General features: G+C 45.6%; 1 protein-coding gene across 4 annotated transcripts in view; it reads left to right on the top strand.

The window, feature by feature from the left end:
* The window catches only part of MGMT (O-6-methylguanine-DNA methyltransferase), a 244,603-nt gene that overhangs the window by 4,625 nt on the left and 219,576 nt on the right, over positions 1 to 20,402 (top strand). For 2 of the 4 annotated variants that reach the window (XM_081074334.1, XM_081074333.1), the window contains exon 2: positions 3,143 to 3,249. The gene's annotated coding sequence lies outside the window, so the exon portion shown is untranslated. Of the gene's footprint in view, positions 1 to 3,142; positions 3,250 to 5,076; positions 5,167 to 16,245; positions 16,414 to 20,402 lie in introns of those variants that run through there. The other 2 variants (XM_081074336.1, XM_081074335.1) reach the window with 2 other exon arrangements.

Here is a 20,402-nt window from a genome sequence, read left to right as displayed (position 1 = left end):
AGATGCTGTTAGCATCTTAGCTTTGCAGGTGAGGACACTGGCTCTGGGAGAGTCAAGCGACGTGAACAGGGCACACGGCAGAAGTCGAGTTCTGTGTTCAGGTTCTTTATAAGCCAGTCCATGCTTTTAACCACTCACCGTGCCGTGCTCCCTTTGTCATAGTGCAGCGGAAGACTTTTACAAGTCCTTCTGGGGGCAAGATGTGGCCAAGTAAATGTGTGTTCAGTTACATTTTAGGAACACCGCTGTGACCACGCATCGCGTTAGCCTTGTGGGGAAAGCCACACCCCCACGCGCGTCCCTGCGTGGAGGACTCAGGACAGACACTCTCGCAGAGGGCTGAATGCAGGGAGACTGCCTGCAGTTATCGACAGTGTTCATAGGCACCCACAGCTCGTGTGGGAGTGGCGGGACAAGAGGTGTGGGGGCCGGGGGAGCAGGCCACCATCCTGAGTGCCAGGCCACGTTCTAAGACTTGAGCCACACGCACCATGGCTCTGTGGGCCAGGAACCCACTCCTGATCCAGACAAAACAGTCTTCCAGAGGCTGTAAGTTTTCTCCAGGTGGCCCAGGGGCTGAGTGGGGGTGCGAGATGTGTGGGGCTAGAAAGGAGGCTGGCAGTTAGGGCGGGCAGCCTGGCGAGCCCGAGGGCTGTGCCAGGGAAGGTGCTGCTCTCTCTGAGCCCATGGCCTTGGAGCCTTGTGAGTGGGGACATGGAGCAGTCGGCACTTCCCATAGGAGCTGCCTGAGCTGATGAGGGCTAGATGGGGAGAGAGGAGGAAGGAGGGGGTCGGTGACAGTGGTGTGCGCAGGCACACGTGGGAAGCACTGTCCTAGGCAGTGTGTCAGATGCAGGGAGGGGACAGTTCGCTGTGGGGTCAGTCCTTTGGGGCTTTCTGATGGAGGGTTGTGCGGGTGAGATGGAGAATGCAGTTTTGGAAGGTGATGGCAGTTTAGCATCACTTTTCTTCATGAGAAAGGAAGGCATGTTCAGTGTGTATGCTGTGTATTCACATACAGACAGTCGGCTGGGCAGGGGAGGGTGAGTCAGGCCTGCTTACCTGGCCAGGCATTTGGGGCCTGGAGCGGACATCACCTGGCTGTCCTGGTGGCTCAGACTGAAGTGTCAGTGGGCAGCAGTGAGGCTCAGTGACAGGCGCCCCCACCCCAGCCGCTTCTCCGTGGGGGAGTAGCTGTACTTTCCTACACGTAATAGTAGAAGCTTCAGAAAGAAACTGTCAGGTGTGGGGTGTACAGTCACAGCAGCCTGCAAATTCAAGGGTGTGGGAGTCCCCTTAGGTCCGACCACAAAGTGGTTTCACTGGCATCCTTAGTGTTCCTGTGTGAGCCCCATGGGGTGTCACCAAGGACGCATGAGGTCCGGCTGCCTTCTCTGCCTTGGGCTTCCGCCTGGGAGTGGAGGGGGCTTCTGTTGGTGTTTAGGTGCCAGGATTACTGGCTGGTGAGAGCCAGGTGCACTGGTGGGCAGTCTGGCCTTTGTTGGGGGGTGGGGAGGGGCAATGGTTGAGGAAAGGTCAGTCGTCTGAGAAAGTGACTTGTGAGCGGAAACTTGAAAGGTGAGAGATGGGCGGTCTCTCAGGGAGGTCTGGGGCAGATCGTTCCGGGGGAGGGATGTCAGTCACATGGGGTGTGGATGGTCACAGGTTGGTGTGTCAGCAGGACCAAGGACCGACACCGGTGACCCGGAGTGGGGTCCAGATGAGGCGTGTTGAGGCCACCTGGCTTCGCAGGCCTCTGTGCACTCCGCTAGTGGCCAAAGCCAGAACTTGGCAAAGGTCCTTAGAAATGGAACTTCAAAGTCTTAGGGTCCTGAACTTGTCATGTGGTTACAATAATGACAACAGTGATGGGCCATGTGTAGGGGTGGGTGACAGGACCGAAGGACAAAGAGGCTCGTGTCCTCAGCAGAGCCCCTGATTGGACTTATACTCAGTGTTTGCAGCTGCTCTATTAGTAAGGCTTTTCACACTCAACATGGAAGTTCCTAGAATAACAGGCAAGAAAGGAAATGATGTATTTGCAGAAGTTCCTGAACTTAGCCCGGTGTCGCAGGAAGATCCCAGGTGTGCTGTTCTTTATTGCAGAACTTGTTTCTGTCACTGATGTGTTATCAGATTACGGTATCGGGTCATGGAGGTGCTGAGTCCTCCCATCACTGAGTTCCGGCACCTTCTCCAGACCATCTGTCTCCAGAGAGCTGGGCCTGAGAGCAGGTGCTGGTGGGAACAAAGCCGCCCCGCGGGGATGGCGTCCTGTGGGATCAACAGAGGGAGACTGTGTGGTGCTGCTCCCATCATGTTACCTTGACATTTGCTGCAAGAACTAATATTAGAACGAATATGCAGGTTCAAAAATTTGTAAATATTCTTAAAACTCAACTTTACCTACCCTTTGGCCACAATCATCTACCACTGAGGTCTTCTCCTGGCCACCAGAAGGGCAGGCTCTCGAGAGCTCTGTGCTCTCTGTCATTGTACCCAACAGTTTACGGGGACCGGGACTTTCAGTGCTAAAGCAAGGGTCCGGGCAGGCAGCATGGTTGGCCGCCTGGACACTGATCCCGGGGACCTCCGTGACATTCTTGCTGTCGCTCTACCTCTAGCTCGAATCCATGTGAGACTTGAGTCATAATCAGTAGTTTAGCTTTTTTTCTACATAAGGATGTGCTTTAAAGACTTCCTCTTAGCCTTTAAAAAAAATTTTGTTTATTTTTGCCATGAGTGTGATTAGAACATTTCCCAGAGCCTCCATGATTTCCCTCTGGACTGAGGTCACGTAGCTGTTCTCGTGGCATTCTCTGCACTGATTGTCACCCCAGAAAGGCCTGCAAAGGTTATGGTTCTAATATCCGCAGTGACTTTTCTGTACATTGAGGTTTCTTGCTAAGAAACCTCTGGGCCCAACGTTCTTTTACTCCTAGCCACTGAGTATCATAACTAAAATGGGATGGATTCTGAAAGGGTTAGTTCAGTAAATATTCTTTCGCATTGGACAGAAATGTGTTTTCCGTCGTTTTGGTGTCAGAAGCAGCCATTTGGTTGTGTCTCACATTCGTGTAGAAACCCCCAGTACTCTTGGAAAACCCAGTTCATGGCTCATGTTCCTGTTCTGTGTTGACAGGTGGCTCTCACTACCACCTGCACTTTGTTCTGTGTCACTCAGAGCGACAGGACCCTGGCACAGGCTGCCCGGAGTGGACCTCATCCGGAAGCTCACCTGCAAACCAGGTGAGTGCTGCTGCGTTCCCTGCACCGGGGCTGGCCACCTCTCACACTCGAGGCTGCCCCTTGGGGATCGAACAAAGTGCACGTGGGCTCTAGATTTAGACGCAGTTTTCACTCCCGTGTCGTTCCACCGCCGACGAAGAAGCTGCCTGGCTCCGGCCTCAGCGACCGCAGTGCTTTTGCCCCCACACCCGCACAGACTCGTGCCTCTGTCCCCGAGGGCGCCTGGAAGGCATTCGGGGGCTACCTAAACACCACTTCAGACCTAACGGGGCCACGTGCCCGGCATAGGGCGCTGCCTAGGGAGGCCCTAAACGTGGGTGCTCAGTGCTCAGGCATGTGGTCGGGGGAGAGGCAGCCACATACCTCATCTTCCTCCTTCTGCTGAAGGCCCGGGAATAGAAAAGCTCCAAGGTAACCCCTCCTTCCCACCAGGTCCCAGGTGGAATGAACCCATAAGACTCATCCGGACTCCACTTTCACCCCAGTGGCCGCCCACATTCATTCTGGCACCTTCGCTAGGAGCCTGCGTGTCTCTGTTTTGCTCTAAGAGTGAATGGGTTGGAGGCCCTGTCTTCTTACCAGAGCTCTTCTGCTCCCTAGGGAGCCTCTTCTGACCCATTCCACACACCGCTAGCTCTCTGCTCCCAGGCACTCTCTGAATCTTTCCTGTGTGCCAGCTCTTCTAGAAGCCTCTGCAGCCCCAGAATGTCTCCCTCCCATGGGTCCCATCACACGTCCACTTAGGTTTCCACCTGTATGTTTTCATCTCTCGATGCTAGAAGCTCTCCAAAGCCTGGTATGGGGCTTATACTTGATGGAAAGCCCATGAGATGATGCCAGGTAGGTTGCTGTGGACTCAGTGTGTCCCCTAAATTCCTTTAGTGAAGCCCTAAGCCCCTAGGGGACTGTATTTGGAGATGGGGCCTTAGGTGGTAATTAGGATTCAGTGAGGTCATGAGGGTGGGGCCTAATCCAATAGGATTGTCAGCTTTATAAGAATAGTGTGGGCGGATTGGGGTGAGAGAAAGAGAGCGATCTCTATTATGTGAGGACACGGGGAGAAGGTGGCCGTCTACAACCTGGAAGAGAGGCCTCACCAGATCCAAATCAGCTGGAACCTTGATCTTGGACTTTCCAGCCTCTGGAGCTATGAGAAAATAAATTTTTGTTGTTTAAGCCCCACTAAGTGTATGGAATTCTGTTAAGGCAGCCTGAGCAGACCTAATACAAGGTGAGATGCAGGCTCAAGTTGTTTCAAGAGTACAAAACTCCTTAGGGGTGTGTGTATGAAGTTGGCGTTTTGGGGACGAGGCTGACTGTAATCTGAGAGTGCTCAAAAGTCATACAGGACTGTTCTCAGGCAACCCAAAAGTGTGAGTGTGTACGGGAGTGAAAGGTAACAGTGAGCAGAAACCGGAGTCATCACCAGGGACCCGTATGGTGGCAGAAAGGGGAAATGGCAGTTGAGGCAAGAGATACCCAGAGGGCCAGGGGATGGTTGACAGGCCTGGTGTTATTTTGACGCTGTCCAGGCACCAGGACAAAGGAGGGCTGGTGAGGAGAGACGAGCTCAAGGACTGGATGGCCGTTTCTTAAGCACAAGAAGGGGTAGAGAGCCAGCCTAGACTTGTTGGTGGGATTGTTTTGTTGGTTGGCTTTTTCTCGAGATTGGTCGATTCAGTCTCTAACCTTGCCTAGGTCAAGGAGCAGGATGTGGAGATCCTGCCGACACCAGCTAGGATTGTGAGAACCACGCCGTCGCTACTTTTCATGCTGAGATGTCTCTCTGAGAATTTTTTTGAGATCTCCGTTGAATTGGGGACCTAGCAGACATTTCTCACTGGAAGCGGCCGGCCCACTCTTGCACCAAATCGGCCTGAATTCCATCAGTGCTAATGATGGGGGGACATAAAAAAGGTAGGAGGCTGTTAAGTTGACTTCCACCCCAGTCACCATGTCATGCTGCTGTTGTAGACCTGCAGAACGCCTCAGATATGGGGGGGTTTCTAGGACGGGAGCAAAGAAAACTCAGGTTGTAAACTTGTACCTAACGGAGGGGCCCGTTTCTGAGCACTGGCCTCTGTGCCCCAACTGTGGGCCAGCACCGTGGCCCTAGAATCTGCTTCGGGCACCAGCTGTAGCAGGAGAGACTGCAGAGGTCCGTGCAGGAGGGGTCGGCGTCCTGGGGAGGGAGTGTGGCATGCATCGTAGCTGTTAGTCCTTAAAATGTGGATTTGAATTCTCTGTTCTGTTTGATTTATTTATCAACACAGCTATGTTTGTTGTTTAATTCCGTAGCGAGAGTCTCTAAGAATATGATTAACCTTGAGGGCCATCTTATAATGTAATTATTAATGATTGATTCTGTGTATCCTCGAAATCAATAAGAGGCATAATGGTGTGGTATGTAGTCGGGCTCGACCCTCCCGTTTCCTGAACATGATTCTGTGACAATAGCAGTATCAGTTTATTCCCCAGCCTGGGCTTGATGAATCTGAAGTGTATGGTTAGTTTTGTGTAATGATTGTGATTTGTAGGGGTCCTTCTATGACTTGTGTTAATATGGCAAAGAGTGGTAACATCTCCTGCCACTGATAGCCAGGGTGGGGCTGTATAGTAATTGATCTTCCTGGGAGCACTGTGATGCAAAAACAATCCAGGCTCTGCCAAGTATAGTTTACAAGTGTGCATTGGGCCTTGGGGATGTTATATTGAAAAACCCAATTGTACAGTTACCATGGGAACCCAATTAGAATAGATTGCACGATTTTTTTGTGTCTTTCATCTTGACCAAAAATCTAATGTATTTTAAATGTTTTCATATGGAATTGCATTCATACTCTGACTTGCTGTACCAAAGGAATCTTTATATTTTCTTTCTCCCAACTCTAAGCTGAAATAGTGATATGTTCTCTGGTGGAACTCTGTCAGGAAGTCTAGAGAGATTTAATCAAACTTTTGTGGGAAAGCTTGAACTAGTCGTAGAGGTGGAGGTGGTTGGAAATCATTTCAAAAGCTGGGGAAATGGGTGTTTTCCTGTGATGACAGACAGGGGTCTCACGTGCTCCGGTCGTCTTCCGGGTGTCGGTGGAGCGTCTAGGTGTGGTCCTCTGTTCTGCCCCATGTTTATAAGTGGGGGGTTAGATCCCAAAGGCCCCTGGGTTTGGGGGGATGGGGTAGAGAGAACAGAGCAAGGTCTCTGGACTACCTCCACGCCAGTGGTCCTACATGGTTTGATGTCAGAGACTTTGATGCCCTTAAAACTTACTGGGGATTCCAAAGAACTTATGTGAATTATATGCCAATATTTATCACTCTAAATACTGATTTAGACACTGGGAAACATTAAACATTGAACAACTTAAAAATATTAATTCATTTAAGCAACAGTAACCCTATTACATTTTAATAGAAATAACACATTTAGTGAAAAGTAACTATATTTTCCATACAACAAAGTCGTGAGATGAGTGGTAGTGGTTTACATTTTTCTCACATCTTTTAAATAACTGGATTAATAGTATACAGCTAGTTTCTCATATTTGCTTTTCCATCCAATCTATTGTGATTTGTTGTGCTTGAAACATATCATGAAAATCTGGCTTCACACAGAGAAGCAACTGGGGAGAGAGGGCATTTTAACAGTTTTCACAGGTAATTGTGGATATCCTTCTGTGACACTGGGTTGTAACTCAACAAGTGGTAGTCTCTCGAAGGGTCATGGCAGTGTGGACCTTTGTCCTCCATCACGTGAAAATCCATGGGTGTATTTTGCACCTTGAGGCTTTGGAACATCATTTATCGGTCCTTTGGAAAATATTGGTTTGCTGAATTATACAGATTTTCCAAATGTTGACCTATTATGACCAGAGTATTCAAAATCATCTTTGTTAATATCACGACTTTTCTCCTTAGAAAAGTCTTAGAATTGAGAGCCTGTCAAACCATGGTGGGTACAAATTTTCCAGAGTTCTAACCACCCTTAAAGCTCTTATTTTATCATTAGCAATGAATGCATTCGGATGTGTTACTTACAGTGACAGGCCCACTTTGTTTTTCATAAAATGTCTGCCGGACACCCAAGTCTGAGCAGGTAGGTAGTCATTCATACAAGTAAAGCTTTTGTTTCTTGGAAAAGTCAGCCAGTTCGTCTCAAATCTCCAACCATCACATGGGTGCTTCCCGCCAGGCAAACGTCACTCTTGCTTTGCAACAGAAGTGCTCTGTTGTATCTCCCATCTGGGCACCGACTGGTATTAGGAAGGGTCAAGACTGAATGAAGTTCACATGTTGGTTTGATTGCTTCGTCAGGACTTTGTTAAACGCACTTGGCCTCTTTTGTCCTTGACACCGAGTTTGTGTCGGGGACGGTAGGATGATGGCCTGCATGGTTAGTGCCGCTGCCTTGGTTTTCAGCAGTTCGACCAACCAGAGCTCTGGCGTCACTGTCTGGCACCCTTGAGTACGGCGATGTTCACTGCAACTGCCTCTCACCAGACTCAGCAGTTTTTCCTCCTGTGTGCTGTGAGTGCAGGGAGTTATACTCGCTGATTTCTGTAAGTTCAACCAGCGTTGCCTTCCTGGGTAATCGCCATTTGGGCCTGATGTAGATTATTTTCATATATTGTTGCATTTCGTTTATTAATATTTTCGAGCACTTGTGTTTCTATGTTCATGAGGGATATCAGTCTGTGGCTTTCTTCTTGTGAGGTGTCTTTCTGTTCGGTATTAGGGAAATCCTAGACTCATAAAATGAGGCCTCTTTTATTTTCTGGAATCGTTTGTATAGTATTAGTATTCTTGCTTTTTAAAATATTTAATAGGATTTACCAGTGAAGCAAATTTGGAGTGGAGTTTTCTTTGTGGGAAGGGTATTAACTACAGATTCAATTTCTTTAGTTGATAGACCATCATTCGAGTGATTTATTTCTTCCTGAGTTACTTTTTGGTGATTTGTGTGTTTCAAGGAATTTGGCCAGTTAATCTAAGTTGTTGATTTTATTCCCTAAATTATATTAATATTTCTTTATCATCATTTTAATATCTGTAGGAGTTAAGTCATGCCGTTGTTTTTATTACTGATACTGGTAATTTGTGTTTTCTCTCTTTTTTTTCCTAATCAGTCTGGTTGAAGTTTATCTTTTTTTTTTTTTTTTTCAAAGAACCAACGTTTGTTATAATTGACTTTCTCTGTCTTCTTTTATATTGACTTCTGCTCTTTATTATTCCCCTCTTTCTGCCTACTTTGGGTTGCCTTTACTTTCTTTTTGTGGTTTGTTAAGGGGGAATCGTAGATCATTAAGTTGGGTCCTTTTGTCCTTATCCATACTGACCTCCTGGGAGGCTGGGGGCCAGCCCTCGGGCCCTAAGCGCTGGGCATGGCTGTTTCTTGTCTGATCCTGAGCGAAGTGCTTCAGCTCTCTGAGCTTCAAGCACCCCTTTCTAGCCCCTCTGCCGCCTCTCACCGTGGTTCTCAGGCCTCCTGCTGGCCCTCCCTCCTGGGCTCTCGTAACACATCTTCTCGTCATCCCCCATGCTGAATGGTGGGAGCAGGTACAACCTGAGTCGGCTCCTCTTTTCCCATTGGCTTACGACTCTCCCATTCCCCGTGTCAACCCATTTCCTGTGCTTAAAGGGTTTTCTGCTTAAATTAGATCCGGGGTAATGCCCGGAGAGACGCACAGGTGAGTCTCAGGTCACAGGTGTTTGGTGAAATTGGTAGAAACAATTTGACGTGGTTAGGAAATTTAAAGAACTTTATTTGTAGTTTTGCTCCAAAGAAGGACCATTCCAACTCCACACGGAGAGGACTAAAACTGGGAAATCAGGGCATCTTAAATTCAGCTGATTTTTCTCTTTTCATTGTTGCTGTGTTAAATGTGTGGCATCACCAGAAATGCACTCTGCTGAAGGCTGTCGTTTTGACATTTTCATGCTGTCAAAGATGAGACCGGACGGAAGAAGAGTGTACTGCTTCCTGCCAGAACTCACACACCACTGCAACCAGCCCGGCCAACTCGGTTAAATGTCGCTCCATGATAACATTAACCCACGTATTACTGTCTACCTAGCTGTCCAGAGAGCTCTGCAGCTCTCCATTTGAAAAGAAATCAACCAGGGCTGCGCCTTGTCCCAGGCTGCTCGCCCAGCTGAAGTGAGCTGTTCAGCACCCTGGCACAGCTAGCCTGGTGGTTTAGGCTGCATTTCCCACAGCTGTGTGCACACCTGTGAACTAAGACTGAATGCATGTCCTCCATAAGTGTGCAAGGTCGTGGGGACAGGTCTGCCTGTACTCTCACGGGTGTCCATGTGAGTGTAAGGGACGCAAATGGCCATAACTGCTGTGATGGTTGCCAAATGCTTCCTACATGAGCGGTGGGCCTTTCATTGGATGGGAATGCCCAAATCCCGTTGGTGACACCAGGACTCTGGAGTTGCTATGGAAGTAAAGGGGGAAATTTAACTTAGAAGGGCTTGGTTTACATACGTATTCTCTCTCTCTCTCTCTCTCTCTCTCTCTCTCTCTCTCTCTCTTTTTCTCTCTCTCTCTCTCTCTCTCTCTCTCACACACACACACACACACACACACGCACACACACGCACACACACAGTATGCAATAGGAGACCAACCTGCTTTTCAATCTCAATGATTTATTTATGTTTTGAAAGTTTCTCTTGGCATAATATTTAGCCTCTAGTAAAAGTACTCATTGCTGTAATCATCGGGTGAACATTTCCAGGCTATGTCCATTTTCCACCTTATGGAATTTCAACTTCAGCACTCTTTACTATATTAATTTGGTCTTCCATATTTTCCTGATGCACTTTTTTCCTTTCTGTTTTTCTTTTCCCTTCCTCCTCTTCTTCCTTCATCCTTCTTCCCTCCTTTTTTCTTGTGTTGATTTTTATACTTATGTGCTGTTTGATGCATACTAAAGAACACGTGGATATGTATTGGGTACGTGGAAATGATGATCAGGACGCTTGTCAATGTCCCACTGATTTAAGCAATTCGCATCTCCAGCTTTGTGGAATTCATCTGCGTGTTTTCTCTCCTATCCTGTCCCCCAGCTTCACTCTCGCTACCCCACAGTTTTCAGTGTCCTGGATTTTCTGTTGATCGTTCTCTTGCTGCTTGAATGTGTATAGTTTTTCCATCTTTCTATTCCCTGTAGCATCGCATTTGGTGGGGCTTGTGTTGACCTTTATCAAAGGATATTGCGCCATCTGAGTATGCTGAGGTGTAGTTCCTGCCTCAGAATTACATTTCTGAGTTTCGTCTGAGCCACTGCGTGGAGCTCAGTGTCTGTACACGACAGCATTTCATGGAATGACTCTGCCACCATTTGTGTTTATGCTTCCCTATTCTCCTGTGATGGACTGGGCTCTTGAATTGGTCCTGGTTTTTGGCCGTCACCCACAGCAGCTATGATTGTATATACTGCTCGCACTGCACGTTTGGGACACTTTCTCCTGGGTGTACACTCAAGGGTACAGTTTGGGCACTGTCAGCGTTCAGTGTTTCAAGACAATGACTGTTTCATGAAAATGGCTGAGGCAGACGAAACTCTGTCAGCTGACGCCCAGCTTTACCAGAACTTCGAATCGCTGAACAGTCGCTCACCTACTGGGTAGAAAGCAGTATCTCCTTGTGTTCTTACCGATGTCTGATTACCATTGAGGTTGAGCATCTTTTCATGTTGTCATTCATGATTCCTCTTCTGCAGAATGACTGTTTATGCCCCTCTTGCCTGTGTTTCTATTGGGTTCTCTTTTTCTTATTGATTCATAGCAGCGTTTTCTATATCCTGGACCCTAAGCCTCTGTCAGTCGCATGGTGGCAGTGACCTTCTCCCAGCTTTTGGCTGGCTTTTTCATTTCCTTACAGTACCTTGTGATGGACATTCAACTATTGTTATATAGTTGAATGTAATAGAATTTATGATTCTTTACCTTTGTCCATTTCTGTACTAATACTGCACATCACTAGTTACCATGGCTTTGGGCTAACACTGCTCCTGGCGGGGTAAGTCCTTACATCCTGCTTGTTCATGCAAATTTCACAATGACCATGTCCAAGTCTCAGAAAAAGCCGTTGGGGGGCACTTGTAGCTACAGATTAACGTGGAGAGAATAACCTCCTTGTGGGATGAATCTTCCTTCTCAGGGATATGCTCTTTGTATGATTAGTTAGTTTCTCTTTAGTGTCTCTCAAATGTTACTCGTTTTTGTTTTGGGTTTTTTTTTTTGTTTGTTTTTTTTCATAAAGAGCTTGTCCATGTTTTACAGTGTTTTCCCCAGGTCCTTGTTGTTTTTATTGTTTTTATTGCTGTCATGATGGTATCTTTTTTTAGGATTAGGTTTTTCTTTATGATTGGTATATAGAAAAACTGTTGAGTTTCGTGTGCTCACCTTATTTCTAGTTCCCTTGCTAAATTCTTTTTTTAATTTTAATATATTCTTTGCATATTCTTTGATTTTCTATGTGGACAATAATATCACCTATGAATGAGAATTCGGCTTCTTTCTATTCTGTTGTTTCTTTTACTTCTCGTGTTGGGCTAGCTGGAACCTCCAGCACCCGTTGAATAAAGATACAGTGATAATTAATATACTTATCTTGTTATTTATTTTAAGGAGAAAGCTGCTAATTTTCCACCACCAAAAATAAGGCTTGCTACAGGGTTTTGGTAAAAAGGACGTTTCCTTCTCTTCTGGTTGTCTGAGAAAATTTTGAAAGTCATTAATGAGCTTTGAATTTTATTAAATAATTTTTGTGTATTAATTGAAATTCTTATGACTCCACCTCCCATGTCCGTTCGCGTAGATTATTGTTTTTATAGATTTGTTAATGTTAAATCATTTCTACATTCTGCATTGAACCTTGTGTGGTGTCTCTAAGCATCCTCTTTTAAACACCTGTTGGACCAGGCTCACTGGCTTTTTGTGTAAGATTTTTTTCTCCTATGTTTATGAATGAGACTGGCATCTTTTTTCCCCTTTCTTATAGTGTTCGTGTCTAGTTTGGTTTTCAAAGATAAACTGGCCTCATAGAATGGTTGAGCATTCTCTATTTTTTTGTTCTCCGGAAGAATTTAGATTAAAATGATCTTTTCCTTGAAAATTTGGTGGATTTTACCTGTATAACCTGGTCTATGTGGGAAGGCTTTAAAACTAATGATTTAATAGCTTTTGTGGCTACAAGATTATTTGCTTATTTTTTCCGTTCATTAGGTTAATTATATTAAGCCAGATTTTCAATTTTGGGGGATGGAAAATTTCTCGAAGTGTTCTCCTATGTTTTAATCTGTAATGATGTTCCGCGTTTTCATTCCTTGTATAGTTTATCTTTACTTTCTCTCCTTTTAACTTTTCTGTCTCATGAGATACTTGCCTATTTTTGTCGTCTTTAGGAACCAAATTTTGACTGATTTTGTCTGTTGTGTCTTAGATTTATAGCTCTGGGGGTTGACATCTGTCATTTGTTTTGAAAAATTCTCGACTCTTTTCTTCACATATTGCTTTTCTCTCTCTCCTTTCACTGTGGGATTGGATTATGGGGCGGGGGAGGGGGACAGCCCTGTTGACTGCCCCTCAGAGCTCTAATGTTCTTGTTTTCTTTCTATTCCTTTTCTCTTTTTGTGCCACAGTTTGCATATTTTCTGTTGGTCTGTCTTGTAGGTCACAAACCGTGTTTTCTGCTCTGTCCAGTCTATTAATCTTATCCAGTTATTTCTGTCTTCAAATTTTGTGATTTTTCAGTACTAAGATGTTCATTTCATATTTTAATATGTATTTCAATTCTGTATTTAAAATTCTCCACTGTCTTATTCCTTTTGTCTCTTTCCCTCTTATTTTTAAACAAATCATAATTATTTTAAAGTCCTTGTCTGCTAACACCAGTATCTTGGGCATCCATTTTTCTGCTTATATTTTCTGTTTTTTCCCTTCTTTTGATTTTGTAGTGCACACACACACACGCACACACGCACACAAACCACATGCACACTCATACACATACAGGATAATATCTGTACGTGGGATAATTACAATTTTGTGTTTACCTTTTTCACCTGACCCTTAACCGTGATTATCCATGTTATTAAAATCTCTGCCAACGTTATTTTTCGAGATGGCTTAGTATCCCGCTGGAACAAAGTAACCTGCGTTCATTGTTCAGTATTTAGGGCAACTTCATATCCGAGGGTCTGTCCTAAAGAATCGATTACAAGTGTGTGCACACAGATGATTAACATGGTGTTTCTGAGAACTAACCCAGGGAGGGAAGACTTCGGATGTCTTAGGTAGAGGAACTGTTAACCAGCTTCTCAGCTTCTTCAGTTCAGGGACCGTGTCTTATACTCGTGGGCCCCGGCAGGTTTATGGTCATCGGTAACGGTCACGTCTTCATTCCAAGCACTGTCCCTCTGCTATTCATCAGGTACTCATGAGTGGGCTGTGTTTACGGTGCGTGTGTGACTTTGAGCTGTGTGGGTGGTGGGCTCACACGGCACAGGGGGGCCTGACGTGCTCAGCGACCAGCCACGTTCTCTAGTTTATCGGGGACATCTCCTCCCTCCTTCCTGGGTGGCACCTTCCCTAGTACATGCAGTAGCGGGGTGGTGAGCACTGTTAAGCTTTCGGCAATGATAGGAATGTTCTGTATCTCTGCTGTCCAGAATGGTAGCTACTAGTTACCGGTGACTGTTTGGCACTTGAAATGTGACCAGTGATACTTGGGGACTGAATTTTTAATTTTATTACATTCTAATTTAAATGTAAACAAGTAGTCCCCTGTGGCTAGTAGCCACCATATGGGACAGTGCTGGCCTAGATGGATTACTGTTTGCTTGATGGTATTTAGTGGTCTTTGACGTCCATTCTGATTCTGACATTTGGTTTCCTTTGCTTGCTTTTATTTTTATTTATTTATCACTATTGCTTTGAGTATTAGGCGGTCATTTTTGTATGTTTCCTCTCTCTGTGCTGTTTGAATGCGGACATCTCCTCCATTTGAGAGGAATTTGCCTGAATAGGACACTGCAAATATAACATAGGGCAGATTAGAGAAGAATAAAGGGTTTTGTGGGGAATTAGCTTGTGTTGCAAAACCATGTAAGTAAACTGAGACATCCCAATAGCACACCTAGGTCTTCTGTTCGCTCTGCAATTTTCCTTTAGCCAGCTTTTGGATTTCTGTCAAAATTAACAATTTAAAGTTGTGATTCAGTTTTCTGTCACAAGCAATTGCTGTTTGTAAATGAGACTAATTCCTCCTTGAATTTATGGTACAAATACGTAATTGAGAGTTACAGATCTCCTGATTGTCTGGGTCTAGGCAAAAAAATGTGGTGTCAAATGCTGGAATCAGGCAGGATATTTCTATGAATTGCAAAATAACTGCTTTGTAAAACTGGGTTAAGTTATTTTGGAAACTACAGATAGTCACTTAGTGATTAGGTGTCTGGGTGTATTTGTGAGAATGGAGTGCTTCTCCACGGCCACTGCGTTTTTACCCCGTAGGCCCAAAGCTTTTATGGCCACATGACCAGACACTGCGTCTGCCTTCCTCTTGCTGAGTGTGGCTCTTTCCTGGTGATTAACAATGCACCGAACTCTCAGGTTCCTATTTGCTTGTAGAGAAAGAAAACTCTCGTATCCTTCGATCCGGCCCACTCCAAACGCATGTATCCATCCTGTATAATCCTAACCAACACTGCACCATATCGTCAGAGGGAAGAAATGACAACACGGACATGCCTCCTGTCAGACGGGGATGGCATTTGGTCTGCCGCCGGCTTATCTCTCCGCACCAGGATTCGTCTTCCCGTTTTTCTAAGCAGAGCATCTCCATGTCGTTAAAATGACATCGGGACTTCATCGGACATAGGTCCCTCACAAACAGCCCTGCGTCTGGTCACAGAGGATGTAATGACATGCCCAGAGCCTCTGCAGGACAGTGTGGGGTCTTCCCGTGTCCAGTGGGATGCGCTGATGGGCTGGCGGCTGCTCTCTGCGCCCATGGCACTCTGCACGCCGGGGTGGGCGCTGTGGGCCTCAGCTAGCGCGCTGGTTTCCGAGAGCACGGCATGATGACAGAGGCCGTTGGTTGTCATGCTGGCCACTGGTGATCCTCACCCTTTGTAAGAAAAGAACAGTGATCATTTATTTCTTTGGGATCGAACGATACGCGTTATAAACATGGAAGGAAACCCAGGCATCCGGCATTTTCATGTCACTGGCTCTTTCTCCAGCCACCCTCTGCAGGAGCTGTCGCCGTACTGCAGGCGTTCTGTTTGCCTCCTTCATAGGATCCAAGAACAATACATACATTTTAAAATTTATGGATGTTGAATGAATGGCCAGGGTGGGGAGAGGCCACCTTTATAACAAGATTAATACCTGGGCTTGAGGGACATAACATTTTAGTAAAATCAAAATTTGTATAGTTATCCCGGCCATGCTTTCAACCTCTGGCTTCCTTATAAAAATGTCTAAATAAAATACTGGTAGCTGTCTCTGGCCATTATTTCCATCTGCGTTACGTGGCCTGACCTGGAACCCACTCAGGCTTTGAAGTCTGGGCCAGTCTCTCCCCAGTTTCTGTCACATCTCAGCATAAAGCACGACTGCTAGCTGTCTCCATGTCTAGATGTTTCTGGAAAAAAATACGGAGACAAATATCCCCCAAAGTTGTGTTTTTCCTCCTTTAAATAAAATCAGACATCATCTATTCATCTTCCTCTTTTAATTACTGCACTTTAATGTGGTAGTCTTGATATTTCCATTTCTTTTCTTTTTTTTGGCAGGAGAGGCCTATTGGGGTGGAAGCTGTGAGCAAATACTCCGAATGGTTTCTGATTTTAGACAGGAGGAGCCTCGTTTCTCAGTCTGATTTATAATGTGATAGAAAGCTGCTGGCCAGCTGACACTAATCTTAATTTATGATCTATTTAACCTTTTTATTTCCCAACCACCACTGACGTCCCTCCCCAGGCCTGGATCTCTGCACCGACGTGGCTCAGAGGCAAACATGCAGCACCGTGGTCCTGAACCCCAGAGGCCGCGGAGGGCTGTCATTGAAAATGCTAATACAGTCTGTGGGCACTGAGAGGACCACAGAGACGTCGCAGAGCTGCTCGTCCTCCCGGTCACACCTGCCAGGTCTGTGGGGTCAGGGTACATCCTCCGAGCGCACAGACGCCAACAGCTGGCTTTGTGGTTTTTCTTTTTGTTTGTTTTTTTTTACTTTTTATTTGGAATCATTTTAGACTTGTGGAAAGGTCTGTGTACGTCACCCCCTTGTTTTGCCTGGTGTTACTATCTCATGTGACTTGTACACATACCACAACCAGGCAACCGTGTCTGAATTTCACTCACGTCCTTCTTCGGTTCTGCCATCCAGTCTGAGACCCCACATGGCATTTAGTCCTCATGTCTCCTTCATCTCTAGTTTGTGACAGTCCCTCTTTCCTTGCTTTGCGTCACCTTGACACTTTTGAAGAGCGCTGGTCAGTTACCTGTAGAATGTCCTTCGCTGGAGTCTGTGGTGGTGTCTCCTGATTGGATGCAGGGTCGCACTTTTGGTGAGAAGAACACAGTGATGCCCTCTCAGGTCTCCCGTCACGAGGTGGGTGATATCTGTGTCAGTCTCCGGTGCCGCTAACTTGGTCACTTGGCTAAGGTGGAAAGACCATGTTTCCCCAGTTATAAAGTTGCTCTCCTCCCCTTGGTGATTAACATGTATCTCAGGAGAGAGGGTTTGAGGCCATGCAGAGTCCGTGGTTCACCTCATGCTGTCACCACTCTGGCCAGCGTCCGTTGATGTGTCCTGCCGACAGTGATCAGTGTGTTGGGCGCTTCCTCCCTTCTTTCGTCATTTACTAATTGGCATGCTTCTGTATGGAAGAGCTGCTCTTGCTCTCCCATCCATTTGTTTATTCAATCAGTTATTCATATCAGTGCGGACTCATGGAGATTTATGTTATGGGGTGTGGCCTAGTACTGTCATTACTTTGTCACCCAGATAGCTTCCCCTTGGGCTGTCGGGACCCCATGAGGTTGGCTCCTGTCTTTTTGACATGTCCATCCATTTTTCTAGCACTCTCTTCCTTTCTGGCACCACAGGACATGTATAATCCAAGCTTATCTTGTATTTTCCCTGCCCCAGTCGGTCCTGGGTGCAGTCACTTCTCCATGGAGCCTGGCTTCCTTTCCCTGGAATACGCTCATTAGAAACCAAGGTCTGGGCACTGGTGTGCTCGTAGCTGCTTAGGGGCCATTACTTCTGGCCCGTCAGTGGACAGAGCTAGGCGATCTGTGGCCCTGCACTCACCCACACATACCATCACCATGCAGCATGTATGTATTTCTGTATCTGTCACCTGTGTGCTGGTAAAGACTGAGTGGTCTTCATACCTCCAATCTGAATCTAACTCAATAGGTTTCACTCTAGCCTCCATCCTCCATGTTTGTAAGTCTCTTCTCGGACAGCAAGAGACCTGGCTTATGTGATCTGGGGTACGCTTATTTATAGGATGGGTCCTTCTAAACAGACTCTGGTATACTGTGCTGTTTTATTGAGGTCACTTGTGCAGATGGGGGCTGACCAGCAAAATGTTATGTGTGAAGGGGAATATTTCCTTCTTGGCAAAAAACAGTCTGCAGAATTGTTTTAACTACTTGTGTAAGCATGGTTAGGAACTCAGGATTGACACTGGAACTGAAATAGACAGAAAATGAAATAATCTTGTTTCAAAATAGATAGACTGGCTAATTACGTTACTTCTCAAATATCCAAACGTTTTATGTTCAGAAGAAATAAAACAGTGAGGGTCCTCTAACATTATTTTATGTGAAGAATAATAATTTCCCTTCATAGCATTCTCTACTAGTTTAGCTTTTTTTTTTCTTTTTTGTTAATGCATTTTATTTTCTTTTACTTCCCTTTTTGCCTACATAGGATTCCTTACTTCTCTTTGTTGTAAACAGACATTGAAAATTTGTTAGGTGAACGTGAAAGCCTTTAAAGGGTCTGAATGTGCTTTAATATATCAGGAGCCATACAGTATTTGTACTTAGAGGGGTGACAGTGGGCAGTTTTAAATTACTGTGTATCTTTATGGATATGCGTTAGGTAGGACCTCACACCTAACTCATTTCATGAAGTGTTTTACCGGAATGAGTCTTGCCGATGGCAAAGGATCATAAAACTTAGCCATCAGAAATACAAACGGATCATTGTTAGTTTTCTTCAGATGAAGCTAGAAATTGTTGGGCACCCTTATGCAATGTCTGCATCTTGTCCAGGGCTGGGTAGACACATTTACACGCCTGTGCATGATTTGCCACCTTCCCGTTGTGGCATTCAGGCTAGTGTGCAGTGTCCTAGGATGCCACGTGGAGGCCCTCGCCCTGAAGACCAACCCAGACCCCCGTGGAGGTTTGGTGGCGTTTGTTACTGCAGAATAACTAAGCCTCTGCTGACTCGTACAGTGTGGAATGAGTCTGGCAGAAATCTAGGCTTTGAAGGATGTTGGATTTGACCTTGAATACCCACCTGCCACTTATGTGCCCTTGGGCTGGTTACTTAACCTCTCAATCTGTTTTCTCATCTACAAGTAATTTGCTCTACCTTAGGTTTGCTAGGAGGAGTAATGAGATAATATATGTAAAGCACCTGGCCCCCTGCCAGGCACAGGCCGCTGATCAATTCTGTTCCTACCCAGCTAGACCTTTCCACAGTCTGTTGGCAAGCACTCACCTGCACGGTGGGGCTGAAGCATTCTGTCTCTGGGGTATTTGCTTTCTGACAAAAAAGGAAATCAATCGGTGATCACACAGTTATTTTACTTTGCCTTATAAGAAGAGTTCAACGAGGTATGGATAATGTGTGCCAGAGGTGTGGTGTGGTAGCTGTCTTTCCCTAAAGAAAGCTGCAGCCGAGGTCCAGGGCGGTTTCTGCCGTGTGAAGATGTGTGACTGGGGACCTGGCCAGCTGCCTTCCTAATGGTCTGCGGAACTTCAGCGCTCCCTGCCACCAGTAATTAGCTTAGAGAAAACCAACGTGGGGACTCCAGGACCTCTCCCTTCCTTCTTGTCTTTCAAATCAAGTTACATTCCTTTTTTTTTAAGCATGAAACTTTTGGAGAAAACGAGGCCCAGAGAACATCTGTGGACACAGCAGCACGGACTGAGTACGCCATGCTTCCCTCGCAGAGCTGACCGAGGGGGCAGGTTGTAAAAGCGGCGGTGCCCTCGCAGGACTTAAAAATGCGTGGAGGCTAGAAATGCACTTTTCCTGTTTATGACTCTGCTTCGTATTTCATTTATGTTTAAAACTGAGTTGACGAATATGAATACAGATATTTAGAGTTACTGTAAAGCCATATTTGTTTATGTGTGTGCACCATATCTTACAGTTTAAAGGGAGAACAGTTAATGGTTTTGCCCACACTGCTTGGAATTTTTCTTTTTTTCTTTTTCATTATTCTCCAGCTTCTGTTCTTCAGGTGTGTAGCTATTTTAGTATTATGAAGGATGATGGATGATGCCGGAAAGTTTCTTTGGAAGCGCTTCTGATATTGTGCAATGCACTTGGGGTCAGCTACACTTGACTGATGCAGGATTTATCCCGTGTCCCTGCCACTTCCCGAGATAAAGCTGCTGCTTTATCAAAAACGCCAGCAACTGTGATTTAGAATTTATAAACCTCCGTTTTCAAATAATTGCTCTGATTACTTTCTGCCTTGGCAATAAAATGATAAAGGTAATTGCAACACAAATGTGAGATAGCACTAAAATACAATAAAATTAACCTGAATTAGCTTGACTTGTCGATGAGAAGTATTTATGAAATGTAGTGTTGCAATAAAGGGAGGGAGATATTATAGCTGCAAGGTGACTTATTGCCTTAATGTGATACTCCTTGAAATTTGAAAAAGAGACTGTTTCTGTTGAGTGTGATTGTGCTTTTGAAATTAAGTTGGAGTGAGTCTTATAATTGGCAACAATAATGCATTTTGAAGGTAATATCTTTTATCATGTTATGCCTAGTTGTATTACCTTTTATTTAGCTGTTTCTGGCTTCAGCTTTTCGAATATTCAGGTAGAAGCCGACTTGGAATTCTGTCAGATCCAGGGGACTGACATGC

This window comes from Rhinolophus hipposideros, assembly GCF_964194185.1.
Source record: "Rhinolophus hipposideros genome assembly, chromosome: 15".
In the NCBI taxonomy this organism is placed as follows: Eukaryota; Metazoa; Chordata; class Mammalia; order Chiroptera; family Rhinolophidae; genus Rhinolophus; species Rhinolophus hipposideros.
Note: the sequence above shows the minus strand (reverse complement) of the source record. Positions and strands in the feature narration are given on the sequence as shown.